Source organism: Rousettus aegyptiacus, unplaced genomic scaffold, assembly GCF_014176215.1.
Source record: "Rousettus aegyptiacus isolate mRouAeg1 unplaced genomic scaffold, mRouAeg1.p scaffold_m13_p_13, whole genome shotgun sequence".
In the NCBI taxonomy this organism is placed as follows: domain Eukaryota; kingdom Metazoa; phylum Chordata; class Mammalia; order Chiroptera; family Pteropodidae; genus Rousettus; species Rousettus aegyptiacus.
Window position 1 is genome coordinate 8,989,385 of NW_023416288.1, and position 18,957 is coordinate 9,008,341.

Below are 18,957 nucleotides of genomic sequence, written 5' to 3' on the forward strand. Positions count from 1 at the left end.
GCTCATGCTGCCTATGCTGCTCAGCCAACAGACGTCCACAAGAGTTGGGATGTTTAGAATAAGTGTTTGTTGTCAGAGCACCGGTGATCTAAGACGGCAGCAGGTTAACATCTTCAAAACTGTCTTGCTTTCTCAGTCTGGCTTAGAGTATTTAAAGGAAAATCTGGGCATTATTCCAGGAGCTACGTGACGCCTGGGAACGGTGGGGGTCTGCTATGCTTCTCGGAGCTGTTCCTCTGTCAACATGGTCCTCCAGTGGCGTTAGCAGCCCAGGAACAAAGATGGGAGTGGTCTGGAAAGAATCTAGACCAGAAGGATTATGATCAGTAAGCATAAAGGCATTAATCATAAGTTTCAGGTCAACTTTCTATGGCAGAGGACATTCTAAGCTCTGGGTCAAACCAATGAGTACTATCTATTTTTAAGATTTAGGGCAAGGAAAAGTGAAGCTGGAGACACTGTAAGGCCAATGAGGGTTCCACTGGGCCCTTCTTCAAGACCTTAACTAGAAGCAAGAATATAAATAAATATATATGACAAAATAACATATTTTTGTAATTTATCTTTAGTTTTACATATGTATACATATGTTTGTGTGTATATATATATCAAAAAACTGAAAATAAATTTTAAAAAAAGATTAGCAAGAAGAGCAGATAAATGGTCTACATAATTTATTTTGATACCCTACAGTAGATACAATTGAAAAGGTTGATAATATTGGTAAATGGTCTTTTCATATATAATTTTTCTTTCAGAATTTCATAATTCCTAAAGTGTTTATAGTTCCCTTGTCATAATTCAAGAGTTTTAAAAGCCTGAATTATTAACTTTCCATGTGAACTCACAGAGAGACAGACATTACCTTCCAATGTCCCAAAACTGCTCTTTAAATAAAATGTTCCCTCAGCTATTCCAAATATAGTTCTGAAGATTTTATTTTTAGTAAAAACTTTTGTGCAGGGCTTGTTTAATAATAATTCAGAAAACCATAAAACACATATTGACTTTGAAAATATGAAAGAAGCTATTTAATTTTTCCGTGCTTTTGTTTCTTCATCTGTAAAACAGAGATAATAGTACCAGTTTCACAGAATTATATAGGGATAAATGAGATTTCTGTGAAATACACACAGCACTGACATCTTTGTCAACTTTAACTATTACTAATTAAGAAGGGGGAAAAGGAGTTCTGGCGTATTGAGGGTAAAATCAACAGGTGCATATCATTCCGGTCTAAATATACTTCAGGTGTCCAAGATTCCATCAGATTATATCTGCTTTAGCCACCTTCTATCCTTTTAATTTCACAGTAATGATTTGCCATCTCCAATGCCCTTCTGCCCCCAGCCTCCCTTTGATTCTTGTTATATCAAAGAGGATTTGTTTCTTTTACCTCAGGCTACCCTTTGACTGGTAGTAAACTATCAATCATTCCTGCCATATTATCTTACTTTCTTTTTACTTTTAAATAATTTACCTTTGAGTTTAACTCTCACAGGCTGCCAATTCAGTGAGTGGGCTGACTTTAAAAATATGTGATCTTAGTAAGCAAATTTTCTGTTTTGCTAATGTTGCCATGGAAACGCTCCTTTTTCTCCAATTTTTAGGATTGAATTTACCACATTCTGTGGTAGGTAAAGGTGTGTACCATCTTCTCCCTCACTTGTATAATTTTTCCTCCTAGGATTTGGAAAAGCACTATGATGTGTAAATCAGTCAATCGAATCAGTATAATACAAAATTTATCAGGTTGTTTAAATGTCAGAAACATCATCCACTAGTAATCTGAAAAAATATATATATGCCATTCCAGTTTTCCTCTTTCTAGAGAATACATTTTTTAAATTGCTATAAAATATTTATTAGCTCTTTAGCTTTTTTGTCAACTTGAGTAATACTATTATTTCTCTTTGTTCTCCTATGAGTTTTAACAACTTCTGTGAAAAAAAATCCAGTAACTGACATTATCAAAATTCTCTCAGTAAGACTCATATTATTATCCTATAATTTTATGCTCGTATTTCTTAAACATAAACTCATAACAAGTAACAACATTTTAAACCCTTAGCTCTCAAGTGAAAAGTTTAAGAAGGTTTTTTTTTTTTTTTGAGGGGGAGATCATTTAATAAACTATATAAATATCTAACCAATGTACTGTATACCTGAAACTAATAAAATAAATATATATAAATAAATAAAATTAATTTCTCTAACTTTTAAGCTAGATAAACAAAAGTAAATTGGGAAAAATTAAATTGTGTATTAATTATATGATGCACATGATATTCATTAAGAATAATGGTTAAAATGTATATAGCTTTTTACCATTTATGAAATTCTTTTACAGATGGTATCTCAGTTGACCACCATAATTAACTATCAGTAACAACAAAGCCTGACATTTTTTCAATACTTGCTCTTTGCCAATCACCTCATAGAAAATTATTACATCTATCTTACATACTTCTAGATACTATGGTTAGTTCCATTTACAGAGGGGTAAACAGACTTCACAGAGTTTAGGTTGTCCTACATTATCTGTTCTCTGAAGTCTGTTTACTCCTCTGTAAATGGAGCTAGTGACAGTATCTACTAAATTGTAGAAAAAGATAGATGGGATAATACCTATAAGGTGCTTCCAAAGAGAAAGAGGTGGAGGAACTGGAATTTGAAAAAGGCTACCTATTCCAGAGCCCTTGCTTCTATCCCACCGATGATACTACCAAACTCACGGGATTTGTTTTGCCTGGATGCATCAAAGCCAAAAAGAGACATAGACAGGAGTTTGTAGCAAAGAAAGTAGAGATTTATTTAAGGAAATGGTGCCAAGCCCAGAGACAAAGGTGAGATAGGAAATAGGTTCTATAGGGGAAAACTCCTTAGTAGCTTAGGGTGGAGGACTAGGATAGGAGGCAGCTGATCATTGCTTCAGGTCCTGAAATCAGTCAGGACATCATTCTGTCTGGTTTCAAGGGGATGCTGGCAGGGTAGTTCTTTCATGGGTGTGGAGCTGCAAGATGTTATCTTTAGTTTGACCTAAATTCTATTTCTGTGGTCAACAGGTTTTGTTCCTAAGAATGATGCTGACCTAAGGGCTTAATAATTAAGGGAGTGGTCTTGTAGCATGCAGAAGAATAAGAAAAGAAAAAAAGCAAGTGAGCCCAAGGCCAGTTTGAATCAAGGAGAAAAAGTTCTTCTAAAGAAGTGAAGATTTGCATGCTTAAAGTAAAAGAAGTTATATACAACATACTCTCAATATAACGTAAGTGGAAAAATAACTATGAACATGGAGTAATTTCTTCTCATTCACTATACACTACAAAGTCACTCAAATATGTATCAAACAACCAATTAAGTACTTGGAAAAAGTTTCCTTCAGTACTTACTAGATTTTTTTCAGTTAGTAACATCCTTTTACAAGTGATTATCCCCCCCCCCCCACTGTACTCCACTGCCTTGCTATAGGACAATAGGTCAAATGACATAAACAACTAAAAATTATTAAGTGTTAAGGACGACCCAATAATAGTAATGTTATTGTCCATTAGAATGAATATCAACACTGAAACGAAGGGGCAGATCAAAACAAGCAAATAAAAAAATGTATAGTGGAGGTAGAGTTTCCTCCTCAGAAACTCCATTAACTATTACTTCATCCAGAGAGCTATGATACTTATGATAAAAAAAGGCGAGTGAAGGGGAAGACGATCCTTAGTTTTGTCACATAGACTATATTCACTTTGAAAAAGTTTGGGAAAGCAAATGAGATGTTCCTGCAGAAATCTGTTTACCTAAGGAGATGTTCCTGCAGAGATTTATTTACCCAAGGTATCCAGGAGCTTTTAAGAAAATAGTTTATCCTAAAGAAAGTGAAAATAGACACAAACTCATTTGCTCTAAAGAAATGGACCATATTTGAGAAAACTGGACAAGATTATTTCTGAATGAAGCCTCTTGAATACGCCTCTATTTGTTTTTATCCCAGAGACCAAAGATGCTTGAAAGAAAACTTCACCAAAATCTTTGTAGGGGATTAAATGCATTAAGGCAGTGCAACTTTGATATGTGTTAGAGAACAGAACACAGTGAAGGGTGAAGGGTATTTCCTGTCACTGGCATTACTGAAGCATGAATAACCCATAGTAGGCTCAGAAATGCCCCAGACCTAACAGCGATAAAAAGTTATTACCACATGTAGAGACGGTCTCCATGTTTGAGTAAACATGCTTTTTAAAATTTTTTATATCCTATTTTTATCTCTAGATTAGGTAACATGTTAGAGCAAAGGGAAGAGAATGGAAGATTTTTAGATATGTGATTGTACACATACACACATACATACACAGCAGGTTTACGAATAACGCTATTTCTTATAATGTTGCTGAGATGCATGAGAAATTAATTCTTGTTTATATCAATTAGCATATAGTAAAATTGATTTCATTTTATGTTGTTTCATTTAATGTCACAAAACCTATCAATGGCACTAAGTGAGAATTTAGTGTACATAATATGATATATTCAAAAAAGAAGCATGATAGATTCAGACACAGATCTAAATTCTACACAGATCTAAATTCTAACTGTGACTCTTCCACTTGTTATGCATAATCTCTAAATCACAGTTTCTTCTCCTATAAAAATGAGATAATGATCTCAAATACCCTCACAATGATCTCAAATATCCTCACAAGTTTATGGTGAAGATTTAATGTGACAATAAACATGACCCATGTAAGATTTAATCAATATTAATGAATACTCAATCTCTAAAGCTGTCTTTTCCTTACCTTTTAAAGGTTGCAAATAACAAATAATTTTATAAAACTCATGGTTCTAAGCCTCACAAATGTCTAGCTTTAAATAAGTATCAGTAATATAAAATCGAGCATAATGAAAAAAGTGGTTTGGTGATATTAAAAACATGAGCCTATTTTCAACTGAATGCATATTAATTCTATGTCTTTACCATCAATCAATCTCAAAGGTTGAAAGTACCACAATAATCCATACAATGAATACATTTCCCAAAAATTCCAAAAGATTACACATATGTGGGTAAACATAACAAGAAAAAATAGGTAATAGTCAAGATTTTTGAGGAAATAATGGCCAGGCATCAACAAATTAAAGCTTATTTAATTAATTAAAGAAATTAATACATGTTTATGATCAGCTACTTTCTGTATGTAGAACTTTAGGAGCTATGTAAGATGCTGTGAGACCTGAGAGCTAACCTTCATGCTCAGATCCTGGTCCATAATAATCTATCCAAAGAAAATATAACAAAGAGAAAGAAACATAAAATAGAACAAAAGTATACTAAGAAAATATTAGTTTTCATTAGATGGATTTGTGAAGAAGGTAGGAAGCAAAATTTAGTAGAGAGAAAATGATATCTGGTGAAAACCAACGAAAATAGTGGTCCTGTTAAAGACTTATTTTACTTATTTGGCTTACTGAATGTTAAATAGCTTGATGTAGCACAAATTTGTCTGAGAAAAAAAAAAGGCAATATGCTGTTGAAAGTATTATCGTAGGAACTTGGTACAATGTTCACCTTTTAAAGAACCAGTAAAGGAAATTGGATTTTTAGGAATCCACCAATTTCAACACTATGAAAGAAGTATTTGGGCTACAGTATTCTGGTCTTATTTAACACATAGGCAGAATATTAATAGGATTATTTAGCAGGTAAGCAGAATGATAGAGCTTCATGAGTGAGACTCTAGAAAGATTAACATATTTCATTTGTGCTTACATTTTTCCCAGCTTGGCCAATAGTGCTCTAAAGTTTCTCAAACCAAGGTTCTCTGTTTTGGCCTAAACATGTATTACCTGTTGCAAAAGTTCTCTTAAATTGAAATATCCATGATATAATCACAATGAGTTCTCTTAGTATAAAATTACTACGAATTAGTTTATTATATTGTATTCAGAATGGGGAGAAACAGGATACCAGAAAATGGGAAATTTCACAAGGATTTAAAAGCAAAGAAGAACAAAAGGATCATTTTGAAATAAGAGGTATACCACCTGATTATGTTATGTCTCGGTAAAGTTTCAGAGTAGTGGATCCTGGAGAGTGATGGAATAGTATAGGAGAACTTTTCTTATAGAAAAGACTACAGAAGGGAGAAGAACTTGCATAAAAAAGGTTTCTGTAGGAAAAACAACTTTTATTCATGGTATTGTTATTGAATTTCGACTATGCTAGCTACTGGAAAGACAAGGATAAAAAAAGAGTAGTAGCTGCATTTAGGGCTACTTGAATAGACATAATTTTGCTTTATGGAAAACTGAATCTATTGTTTTTTTAAATGATGGGTAAACTAAAAGGTTACCTTAAATAAATAGAACAAAAAGAGCCACGAATCTTATTAGAGATATATTTCAAAGGTAAGTAATATAGAATGAATTTATAATTTGATATAATTAACTAAGCCTATCTTGCCGTTAAAAAAATTCCCTGCTGGCAGTGATTCAGCCACTGAGGGGTTGAGGTGGACTTAGGGGGACTGCATGAGACTCTTCTTTCGGACTGACCATGGGGCAGCTGGGGAGCATGTCGACCCTGGCCAGAAGGAAGCTATTGAGGGATTTCAAGGGATTGCAAAAAGACTCACCTGTGGGTGTCAGTGGTGCACCATCTGAAAACAACTTCATGCAGTGGAATGCAGTTATATTTGGACCAGAAAGGACACCTTTTGAAGATGGTATTTTAAATTACTAATAAAATTTTTTTAAAGAATTTCTAAATAAACTGCCAGCTGTTAGGTTTTTATCCAAAATGTTTCATCCAAATGTGTATGCTGATGGCAGCATATGTTTAAATATGCTTCAGATATCGATGCAGTCCAACAAATGATGTATCTTCTATCTTAACATCAACTCAGTCTCTGCTAGATGATCCAAATCCAAACAGTCCAGCCAATAACCAGGCACCACAGCTTCATCAGGAAAACAAACAAGAATATGAGAAAAGAGTTTCCACCATTGTTGAACAAAGCTGGAATGATTCATAATAGACAACTGGTCTGTTAATCTTTTTCATTATTGTTGTGTATAATTTACCTCTCAGTAGAAAGGCTAACAAATTTTAAGTGCCACAGGTTTAAGGGTTCTTCGGGAAAAAAAAAAAAAATCTTTCAGTTCAGAACCTACAAAAGATTGTGTATCTTGATTAATGTACTTCTTTATTACATGGTGTGAAGTTATTGCTTACATAAATTTGTAATAGATATTAATATTTTTTCCTGCTGTAGAGTTCAGGAACAGTGTATCCAATTATGATAAATTGTTATTTTCTAGTGAATGGTTTTTAAGAGTGAGAGATGCAAATTTTATAACAGAAAGCAATACTCTTAGAAGCCAAAATGCTATTGTTATTCACACCCAGAAGAATCATCTCCACAGTAAGATTTTACTGCCCTTGTTCTATGCGTGGAGAACTTAGTTTATCTATTAGATTTTCTTTACTGTGAATGTGAAACAATGTTTAATTGCTTCATATCCATAATTGTATTAACTTCAAATAAATTGTTTTAAATTAAAAAAAATGTTCTATGGCATAATGGAGATTAATTACTAAAAGATAAAAGCAACCCTTAGCTATCATTCAAACAGAAACCCATGGCCACCTATTGAAGAGTCAGCTTCATTAACTTTTCTCAAATCTCATTTGTAATATAAAAGACCACCATACTTTCAATTCCCAGAAAGATAAATTTAATTAACCCAATAATGTGTGAATTTGTTTATACCATCCTTACTCATTAGCTAACTATAATCTCATGCTCTCTTCAAATTATAATACCATCTTCTTAGAGCTTTGGACTATTTTCTATTGAACAAAGGAATTTTCTCAATATCCTTAAATATCCCATCACCATTTCCTTTTGGCATTATTTTAAAAAAATCAAATCATAAAATCATATGTTGTTAAAGATTGGAAGGGATCTTGGATGTCATTGGGTCCATCATTCTCATTTTACAGGACAAACCAGATGATATAAAAGACTTGTCTGGGCATTAGAAAGTCAATAAGGACTACTAAAAAACGTTTGTTAGAAAGGAAGGTATGCTACTGAATGATACTACAAAATTGCAAAATATGCTTCACTGTATTTACAGGTAAACAACTCACAAGTAATAAGTATACTGCTAATGCGGGCAACATTAAACACTCTACTCATAAAGAAGATAAAGGTTTTAGCCGGAACTCCGATAAATCTGCAATGTATAAGAATTTGCTTTTTTTCCCTCATCCTGATCTCCATATGATGACTTTAATGTATATTTATTAAAAATTTGTAAAGAGAAATCTAAGAGCTAAGAGATCAAAGTTATTAAATTAATTTACCTTAACTATTAGTAGAAAATATTTACTTATACATTTATTGATTATATTTCATACTTTTTAAGATTTTTTTTTTTGCATCTATTTAATGTAAGGATTCTAGCATGCATATTTACTTAAGTATCTTTATAACACATTTCCAGTTTGGGAAATAATTTTTCAAAAGCTCTTAGTTTAAAAGACTTTTACAATATTAGTTTTTGATAAAAGCTTTGAGAGTTTCCCAAAGCAATCTAAATTTATTGAGCTGCTTTTCAGCAAAAAGGTGTTTAATTAGGTTGTCTCACACTTCTATAAATCTGAAAACCTAATCACCACCTTCAAACTCAGAACATAAGCAAGTTGCTTTGAATATTATCTTGTACCAAACCTTTGGTTTTTTAATTCCACTCATTTCCACCTTCTATCTGGAAAAATTCTGACTTTAAAAGTATTTCATATTTTTTAAAATCAAAGAGAAAATTTTTAAGAGTCAAAGTCACAACATGAATAAACCCAACTAATGTCCTTCTTCTCTTATGAAGGGAGCGTGTGTGCATGTGTGCAAGAAACTTCAAGTATAAGTAGGTATTTGAAAGCAGCAAATCAAAAGACAAAAACAAAGTGAAGAAAACAGAAAAAAACTGAATTATAATATTAATGGACATATTTCAAAGGAACAGGCTGCCATATATATATAGACTTAGCCAGATATAATTTCCCCTCAATTAGTACTCACATTCATCTTAGAAACCCAAAGAAAGATTATCACTATGTAGTGAGAGCTTAAGACTCACACCTCTTCAAAAAAAAAAAAAAAAAAAATCTTACCACACAGTTCAGGGAACTTTTTTAAGTCAGATTTTCAGAATTTTATGCATTTAAAAAAGTGTTTGACTCTTCTCTTTACTTTTTACTTTTGCTGTGATATATACTTATTTTAAGTACTAAGACATAGTCCCTGCCCTCAAAAATTTTACAATTTAATGTAGATAATTTATTTTTAAAAAAGAAGATGTGGCCTAAATTCACTTAATATTGAATAAGAATCCAAAGAAGGAAGGGAGGACAAATAAGGGAAACATGATATTTAATCACTTAGTACTGAGTTCCAAGTGTAGTACTGGGGAATTTCACAATAACCCTATCAATAAGTATTATCATCACTATATTAAAGGTGTAGCTCCCTTTCTATAACAGGTCCATATCACCGAGGTAATTAAAACAGGAAAGAAAAAGTATTATACACACACACACACACACACACACACACACATGCATATACATACATATATGTGTATGTGTGTGTGTATATTTATATATACACACACATATATATTTCTGTGTGCCTCACAGAAAAGAGACTGAAAAGAGTTCATTTCAATTTCTGCATCAAAATGGAATATAAAGACAGCCTAGAAAAGAAGCAGAGTAAGGATAGCTGATATTACAGAAAATTATTTCTACAAATAATAAATTCTTTCTAAGGAGACTAAAGTCTGTGAAATAGAGATTCATTTTGTTCAGCTAAGCATCTAGTTAAGTTTACATATTCTAGTTTGGGAATCAAGCTAAGAAAAGTAGATTTACTCTGCATAAATGAAGAGTAAAATGAAGTTACAATTCTGGTGGGTGTGAGGAAAAGAAGACATTTCAAGGTGGTATGTACAAGAAGAATAGATGGAAAGAGACACTAATAACAATTTCTCATTTTTAGATAGTCAAAAATATATTTTTTTTAATGATTGGTAAGCTTAAATTTTAATTTAGTGTTATTTTTGTGGCAGAGACTTAACCTCCTTTTCTAACCTCCCTTCAAAGTCTCTCGTATGACATGCATAACCGCTTTAGGAAAATGAAGAAATGTGTTTAGTGTCTTTCAAGCTGATAATGTAACAAAGAGACCACAAATGGGGAAGCAAAAGTTTAACACAAAAACGGCACTGTTATTTTTTAAAGGCACAAACTCTTGAGGACTTTTTGAGAGTAATACTGAATGTTCAGTTTGGGATTTTGAGGTGCATATGGAACCTGGGAAACTGGGTAGATATTTCAGTATTTTGAGATGAGGAACTACAGCTTAAAAAACATGAAAATATTGACTTGATAGGCATCTTCTTATATATGAAAATTTTAAAGGTGATTATAGAAAGATAATATAAAGAGAATGGCAAAGAGAGCTGAGGGCCAGTCCTTGAGAATCATTTGCTTGTTAGGTAGAAGGATCAACAGAACCAGTAAAGAAAACAGAAAGTAAGGATTCAAGATGCTTCAGAGTGGTTCCAAAATGTACATGCCAGGAGCTGAAATAATGGGGTTATAAGGAATAAATCAACTCCTTTTGGCTGAGGTCAATTGACTAGTAGATTTCCTGTCTTCTACTTAATACTGCCCATTGTTTCTATATTTTCTAGGTAGCTCTTCAAAAACTAATAACTTGAGCAGTCATTTTCTTTCTTTGAAAATGTATTGCACTGTCTAACTTAAAAACTACACACACACACACACACACCCCATACATTCGATCTCTATACTTTTCAGATTGAGACCTGAAAGTACTATTTTCTTATATAATAGCATCTATCCTGATCTACACAGAAGTTATTAGCTGTTAGTCATATAAATTCCTTGAAACAAACAAACAAAAAAAGTTATCAAGGAGCCTTCAAATCATCAGTTAAACTGAATCTAGATTCAAACTGTTCTAATTCCTAATTCTCTTTGATGCTTTTTCCATCAAACTGTATTGATGAATAGTGTGCTGATCCCAAAGGGTACACTAAGGTTTAACCTGAAACTCTATAGTTAGATTTGGATAGAAAGCTGCATTTTACCCGGACTCTAACCTCTCACAATCCAGCATATTAAACAAGTCCAAACAGGTGAGAAAAATCCTTAAATACTATTAAGTTAGACACAGCTGGAAATATTTCTGAAGTAACTTCAAACAATACACATTTACACATTATCTACTTATTGATGACAAATGGCCACATGACAATGGCAAACTAATCTCTTCTACCATATGTGTCCAAAGTAGTCTGACAAAGATCTGGGATATTTTAACAGTCTTTGGAATTAACAATAATTGTTTTCATTGCAGTTTGTCAAATCTTTTGAGACGTGTGGGTTCGTGGGGGTATTTTTAAGTCTAAAAAGATGTAGCATGAACAAAATGGAATGTCTCATTTATATAGTATATTAAAAAATTAATTTAAGTAAAACATGTATTACACTAGAGCATACCATAATCTATGAAAATGCATACTACTTTAAAGAGGGTTTAAATAAGTTAATGTCCTGAATTTCTTTGTTACAGTTTTCTAAATCATTTTGGCATTGGTTGGGAAAACTTGTGGAATGCTTGAGTTTTAATCCTCCCCTCAACCCTACACAAAATTGGCTAAAGTACGTATATTATTAAAAACGAATGTATTTAACCTCCTAGTTAGTCTATTCGATATGTGTTAATTTTATCTTTGATTAGCAGCTTTATAATCTGAAAATTCCAATAATATAGTAATAAATGCTTTCAAAATATCCCCTTTATTATGTATATTTTATTAATTTTATTTTATAAATTTCAAAAATAGGATCACACATCTGCTTTTAGAGTGGACTGCAATCTCACTATAATAATTTTGGCACCGAAATTATAAGACTACATTGTTCCAGTAGCAAATCTCCTTAAATGTGGAAGTTTATGTTGAATTAAATTTCTAAAACTAACCAAATTTCTTAGAGTAAAATTTCAAAGCAGTTGTTAAAATCTCTATGTATCCCCATACAAGTTGGTCCCAGTCATTGGCAGACTCTATACTGTTCTCCCATGAGCTGCTCAGTAGTTACGACCAGCAACCTCCAGCTGGGCCAGCCTGCCTGCCATGGTCCTGCTAGTCATGTCACACACAGCACAGGGACTCTTGTGATTGTCTCAACTCTGCCCTTCAGGATAACAAATTTCATAATGCTTTGTGCTAAAATAACAAAAAAACATGTAAATAAACTTCTGCAAGTTCATAGAGGTTGGGAAAATATATCTCTACTTCCTTTGCTGGAATATCAAAAATGAACGTTTTCTTCCATTACTGATTTGCATGTTGGTGTGTATGTATATGGAAATACCATGCAAGGATTGAAGTATTTACATGGTGGATCTCAAGCCCATTTTTCCTTAAATTTTTAAATCTTTTTTTTTTAATGACTTGCAGCTAGAGTCATTTAAAAAGTCAAAGTCAAAAGCTAAAGTCAAAGCAAAAACATTAGAAAAAAGTAATTAGAAAAGAGGGCAAACAAAACCACATTGTATTTTTACTTAATACATATTATGGTATCTTTTAATGAAAACATAATTTAAAAAACATTTTCAGATTTTGAAAAGGGGCATCAATTACAATGTATGGCAAAGATCAAATCAAGTATAAGAGAAGCAGAAAATGTAAAATTATCTGTAGGAAAGGACTGAAAAACTAAAATAAAAAAAAAACCATCGAGTGTACTCTATAACGAGATGAGACTGTGAAAATACTTGAAAGATAGTGAGTTGGCAGAGAGAGCAAGAGAGCAAGAGCAACAGTGAGAGGGAACATGCATTCTTCTAAGCACTCACATGTAGGTAATCATAATAGGCAAAGGCAACATTTTGAATTTCACTCTCGTGTCTTTTATAGAAAATATTTTACCTGCATTTCCCATTAATGAACCAAACTCAAAGTATTTTTTCAGATATACATTGTATTTCAATGCGATGTATCATTATGATTTTTATTTACAAAATTATTTGGCCTATGGGGTAGGGTGTGACATTAAGGGAAGCTCCATGGAGAAGGTTATTAGGAGTTAATCAAGTAAGGAAATTAATGAGGCTGTTCAAAGTCTTTTGCTAAGGCACAGAGTTTAAAAGTGGAGGGCTGGTGGTGGAAGATGAGGCTAGATAAAGGGAATAAATATTTAAAGACCTTGCTTATTATCAGAACTGATCCCCACCCCCACCCCAGGTAGGTCTTTAGAACACCGTAAGTGCAATTAACTGCCTTTCTTTCCTACAATGTCAAATCTTCTTCCCAGCCCAGGATATTATCACCTCCAGATTCTATAATTTCATAATCACTTTCTGGTATTAATAAAATCCCTCTAGCCTAATGAAATCTCTATTAGATGACAGAGGCTCTATAACTACCCTCTCACACTTGCTGCAATCCATAATAGATGACTCATGGGAAGAAGGAGAGATAACGGCAGAAAGGGTCTTCCTCGGCTGCAGTTATGATTTGCTGCTGGTAGGGGTAAAGAAATTCCAGTGCTAACTGTTTCCTGGGAAGCGTTAGCGATTCTACAGAAATTCCCTCACTGGAGATCTCTAAAAGTGGTCACCTAGAAATGGTGATTCCTTCCCCAGATGGCCTGTGTTTCTGATATTCCACAGACAGGCTCTTTTGGCTGGGGACGTCTTGACTCTGCCAGATATCCTCTTTGCTTTTTATCACCTAGCCTCAAGGTATGAGATTAGCTAAAGCTAGAACTAGATTTGGAACCATTTTGTAAATCCTACATACATGATCTAATAACTCTTTTGAGCAAGGATATCTGGCACTCATAAACCTTAACTTTGTGGCCTAGCCAAAATCCCCAGATTTTCATGTTAACAGCCAGTTTAATATGCTATGAGATTTGAATTTTATAATAAAGGCAATGCCACTGAAGATTTCTATGATGGATGTTTGGAAAGATAGACAGGAAGGGACGTACTTGAGACAGGGATCCTTGTTGGACAGTTATTGTTCTAGTATAATGGGAAGAAAATGATGAGATCCCAGATTAAACCAGGGGCATTAGAAATGGTAACATGGAAAAGATTCAAGAAATAGGAGGTAGAATTGAGAGGATATGGGCCTAAAGGCACTAGAGATATTGTTTTATTGTTTGTTTTTTAATGGTTCATTTGATGGTCTGTTTATAGATTTATTTGTTTTAAGGAAAGAGCAAGAGAAAATAGAAATAGTAGACAAATTGGGGCACAGTCATTAAAGAGTGAGGAAAGATCCAAATAATGAGAGATTATTATACTTGAACAAAGTACAGTCCAATTTACCTGAGTCAGAACTAAAGGTGCTGGATGAAAATGGTTACAGATGAGAATAAGTTGGGCAGAGAAATTAAGGAGATGCCCACCTGATACTCTCTATTATATGTCTGGATGAACAGAGGTCAGTTGCTTTAAAATAAAAGAGGATATGGTAGAATGGGAAGAAAGTAGTACAGGTTTGAAATAATACTTTTTGTTCATTTTTGGAGAATTGAGTGAAGATGTTATCCAGAGATAGATAAATAGAATGCATAATCCTCAGTTTTTCAAAAGAAAATATCATTTTTTATGCAAATTGAAAACCAAAGTACTGGCTAAAAACAAATCAATGTAAAATCATGGCTAGTTGTACGCATTTATCACATCAATGACGATTATAGCACAGATAAAACAGATTACTTCATTAGACATTAAAATTAATATAAAGATTAAAATTAAAATTATTTAAATAAAAACATTGTTTCGTGACAATACAATAATTGGGAATGTTCAAAGAGAAAATCTAAAAATTTAAGGGTCATTTATTAGGATATTTTTAATTTCGCCTTATCGATGGCTCTCTGAATAATATATGATGTTTTAGATGCCTCAGAATATATTTCTAAAATAAACTAATTTTTATCACTCAATAATATTACAATTGTTTAAAATCATGTAGGTGCTACAACTTTGTAAACCATAAATCGCATACAAATGTAAGGCTTTCTAGTACAAAGACTAGAATTGATGATAGGTATCTAATTTTCTAATATATGAGGCAGAATAATGAACTACAATGCACTGCGATATGTTACAAACATTTAAGAAACCTAAATTTGTTACTGGCCATTCTTCACAAATTCTTGTATGTGGTTGTGCCATAGACATGAGATAAAGTTAGTAACCATTATACAGAATTAAACATTCAACTATAACTGTCTTTAACACAATATGCATGAAAATAAAATTTCCACAAAGAAAATTAAGCTACTTCTTTGATCTTTCTTATATCTCTTTAAAAATCATCTATCTAATTATCTATCTACCTACCTACATACCTATCTATTACCAGGTGATTCAAACTGTATTTTAACTTGGCTGGTTACCCTAATGCCAGTGAAGTCTACTGAAAATTATATATATATATATATATATATATATATATATATATATATATATGAGGTATATATGTAACATATATATTTGGAATAAGGGGGATGATATACAGCACATTAAAAAAATAAAGGGACTGATATACCCACATTTTAAAAAAAAACCTGTATTAAATGTCAGAGTTTGTACTGAATGTTGGATACAGAGAGAAGAATTTCAATCACTGTCTTCAGTGAGCTCATTGTCCTTTGGGCATCCCATTCATTTCTATACCCTGAATACAAAACAGCAATGACAACAACAGTAAATGAATATCATATGCTATAAATCAAGCACCAGGCTAAGCACTTTACAGGCATCATCTACTTGATCAGCATAACCATTTTACTAGTATGCATCATTAAAGGTGCCGATTTTACAAATGAGAAAAGCAAGGCACAGAGAGCTTAACCACCTAGAGAAGCAGTAGGATGGGAGGGGTATGTCACTGGGTGCAAGAATACTATAGCCAATCTTGTCTTGGTCACAAATACAAATACTCTGTGCGAACTTGGGAAAGTCTTTTTCCCTCTCTGGGCTTCAGCATTTCCACCTGCGAAATGGATGCATGTAGTTCTGTACACAACAAAGCTCTAAGATGATGGTTTGTAAACATTGCTGTACATTAAACATATTGAAGATCTTCCAAATATCTTGATTCCATAATCAGATCTCAACTGGCCATTATGAGACCAGTTGAACTGGAATGTCTGGAAGTCAAGGATCAATGTTTATGCAGGACTTTTAAGAGGCTCCAGTTACCATCTAGTTTTGTATAAAATTAAAAATAAAAATAAAAATAAAAAACAAGCTAGTTCCTTCTACTTACATTCAAATCAATCAGAGAACTTGGAATTGAAATTGTAAAAAGAAAAGAAAAAGTGTAAGCTTTTGCTCTCAGATTGCCATCAAGAAAAGGGATTATAGAGAGAAAATCTAACAAACCCTAATCCTATTCTCTAGTACTATACTGCTCCAGTGAAAGTTGGAGTTTTTAGCCTTCCTTTTTATTCAAATTGAGTATTCAAAACTATAAAATTTTTTGTAGGTTCAAATTACAGATATGTATCTCCAATCTATTATGAAAATTTGGCTTTGTGAGGAGTTTCGCTTAATACACTGAATTGGGATTATAATAATTTCTTCTCATTTCTTCACATTTACAAGGAAGAGCTTGGATTTCCCTTGCCTCTGTCTTATTAGAAGAGCCACCATGCAGACATATTCCCTCCCGGGCATTCATGATAGTTTATAGCTGTGATAATCACAGGCGTTGTGCCCCCTATGATGTCAACTTGCTCAGAGTGAAGTCTTACTTATATTTTTATTACTTTCACTGATTGCTTTTACTTTCATTGGCCTGTATTTGCTTATTAGTTATTTGCATTAGTGGGTCAATTATATAAATATTGATTACCATATATATGTTCTGTCTGTAAAGACAGTGTGTTACAAAGGTCCATGGCAAGAGCAGGAAACAGACATATTTTAGAAAAATTAATGAAAACAAAATGTTTTGTTAGGTGATGTTATAACTAATGTTAACTATAAAATAATTAGATTTGTTTTATCATAAAAGGCTATGAGTTTGAGGGCTCTAGTACATGCAAAAATGTTTTAAGATAGTCACCCTAAAAGATTTTATTCGGAAATGAATTAGGTAAGTTTCGTGAGAGACTTTATATGATATACCCATATACAGGGGCAAAGATTCTAATTGCTCCTGAACACTTCATTTTAACCCTATTTACATTATTAGAGAAAAATTAGAAATGATCAACATTTTTTCATCCAGGAAATACCTTCATACTGAGTTTTCCTGTTTGACAGTTTCTAATGAAGTTACACATTGTCTTATAATCCAGCAATTCCATTCCACACACACACAAGAAAAACTTACGTCCCCCCATAAAAAAAAAACCTAACAGAAAAAGTTGTACCTCAGCTTTATTCAGAACAAGAAAAAAATTAAAAACAACATAATGTACATCAATAGGAGAATAGATAAACAAATTGTGGTATAATCGTAAGAAATCACTACTATACGAATAACATAAGTGAATATATAAAGTAGTATGCTCTTTGAAAAAAGACAGATACATAAAGAATGCACACTACATGATTTCATTTTATGAAATACAGGAATAAGAAAAACTAATCTATAAAACAAAAGTCAGAATGATGTTTGCCTGGGGTTGTAGGCAAACTAGTAGTATAATTATCTTTAAATAGAAAAAAAATCTAAAACATATATGTATGTGTGTTCACACACGTATATACAAGTTATGAAGATAATGCAGCAAAATATGGTATGGAAATTATTAATATCTGTTTAACCTTCTTTTCTTATAAACCCAAATAAATGTATATTATATATTGTTTATCAAAAAGAAAGGTATACATATTTATATCCATCTACCACATACATAAATATATAAAATTCATATATTTATAAAATATTAATAAATTTATGCATCATAAAATTAAAGGAATAGAATTTTGAGTGTTGAAATAATTAGACCTTTTTATTTTATCCTAAAATCTTCCAGATTTTCTTATCTTACTTTTAGTAATCATATATTTTTTATTAAAAAGGAATATTTCTATCTTGAAAAAGAATAAACACAACAGTTGAGTTTAACCTTATTTCTATCTTCTCTTTGATAAATAAAGAATATGACTTCTTATGTATTATTTGCATGACTTTGAATTTATACCATGGTGCTCTATATAACCTTTTTAAAAAATTTCTTGATTTTTTTTTTACTCCTTTTTTGATCCTTCAGTATCTTACTTTTTCTATCATAAAATGTTGCCTGTTTGTGAGCATATCTTATTTACAGGGTATTCCATACTTTTGAATATAATGCATCCTGAAAAAGAGGGTGAACATTGAATATGTAAAAGGACGTTGTAGAGGGATATGTGTAAAACCATCGAAGGTTTCAGGTACATGAATCTGTTTAGCTTATCTAACTGGAGCTGATTATACAATAAAAAACACAATGAGATATGTAGCTTTGGAGACTAGAAAACCTGGTACTGGAGAGTGATAGTGCATGTGTGTGTACTCTGGCATGTAAGTTATGCATGAATAATAGAGATGTGCACTTTATAAAGGTTTCTTAATAAAACATAGTTTTAAAAGAATCGTAAAGTGTATATGTTTATTAATGATCCAATTATCTCTAATAGTAGGTGGTTCCATTTATGTCTAGTGTCCCTTGTTCATTCACTCAGCCAATACATATGAGGGACCGTTAGAAACCAGGCATTGAGGGAGGTGCTAATGACACAGGAGTAACACAACAAGGCTTACCTCTACTGTGGAAATGAGCTACTAACCACATAAACCTGTGTGCTGAGAACTAAGAGGAGAAGGTGAAGGTGTCAGAAAAAG

At 32.6% G+C, this 18,957-nt stretch overlaps 1 protein-coding gene and 1 pseudogene across 7 annotated transcripts in view; one reads left to right on the top strand and one right to left on the bottom strand.

Moving 5' to 3' along the window:
* CACNA2D1 (calcium voltage-gated channel auxiliary subunit alpha2delta 1) overlaps positions 1 to 18,957 on the bottom strand; it is a 449,625-nt gene that overhangs the window by 235,049 nt on the left and 195,619 nt on the right. The gene's annotated exons all lie outside the window — the stretch shown is intronic.
* LOC118610692 lies at positions 6,569 to 7,122 on the top strand (annotated as a pseudogene).